Genomic DNA, 1,269 nt, shown 5'->3' with positions numbered 1-1,269 from the left:
ATACACATTAAAACACATTAGAACCAAATCCAAAAATCAAATAATCTGAACCCTACATCTCAAACCCTAAACCCCAACCCTAACCCTAACCCTAACCCCTAAACGTCATGTGTTGTATGTTTTACACATCCTTGGTGAGAATGTGTAAAAATCAATCTTTCTCTATAATTATTACTTTTTATTGGTTATAATAATTGTAATATTCATAATTCAATTTTACATTTAAATGTTGAGTTATAATAATGTAAATTTACAAATATTTTATAAGTCAGCCGTGTAAGTCAATAACTCAGCCATCACTTAGTCAATTTGTCGGAATTTTAAGATTTTTTATTCGAATTTTGAGTTCAATTTTTTAATTATTTTGTATAATATATTGTGAAAAAACTAACTTTATAAATTCATTACGCGTGTGGATCTGAGCAGGCACAGGATTATTGTTTGGGCTTCCCCAACAACACTTTTAGTAATATCAAGGCACGGCATGAAAGACTAAACGAAGCCGTACAAAGTACATAACTCAGCCATAACTCACTCATCCGTACGGAGTAGATAACTCAGCCGTTCGAAATATATAACTCAGCCATAACATATATGTATATTCAATATTTAATTATAACTCAGCCATGTGAAGTACATAACTCAGCCGTAACATTGAAAAGATACTAAACAAAGGACTTTCTTATCCAAGTACAATTCCTACCAAAAGAAATCCAAATTTTTCCAATATCCAAGTACAATTCCTACCAAAAGAAATCCAAATGTTTTTTTACATATCCAAGTACAATTCCTACTAAAAGAAATCCAAAGGTTTTTTTACATATCCAAGTGCAAGTCCTACCTACCAAAAGAAATACAAATGTTTTTTACGTGAACTGATTCATAAAATCAGGTGACTCATCGAAGATTTCTGCTGCCAATTTAACACGTATACCCTGGATGTTTTGATCACAGATTCCATCGAAAGACACACCAAGCGCTAGACATTCTATAAACTTTAAAGCGTACACGCCACAGTCACCATTCTGTACGTTTTGCGGGACCTTGGAGACTGTCCTCCTCCTGAAGGTAAACTCTTTGTAAGTAGGTGTACGAATTTCGTTAGGAACGTTCGCGTTCATCATTGCTGGAATCATCCGCGTAAACGCCCTACAAGCATTCAGCATTCTAAGCTCACTCTCTCCGGTTACTTGTCCCACGATGCTATCATAGCAATCAATATGCCTTCTGTTGAGATCCACGTGCAGCGCCACCCAGTGATCGCCTCCA

This window comes from Camelina sativa, chromosome 2 (assembly GCF_000633955.1).
Source record: "Camelina sativa cultivar DH55 chromosome 2, Cs, whole genome shotgun sequence".
In the NCBI taxonomy this organism is placed as follows: domain Eukaryota; kingdom Viridiplantae; phylum Streptophyta; class Magnoliopsida; order Brassicales; family Brassicaceae; genus Camelina; species Camelina sativa.
This window is presented reverse-complemented; position numbering follows the sequence as displayed.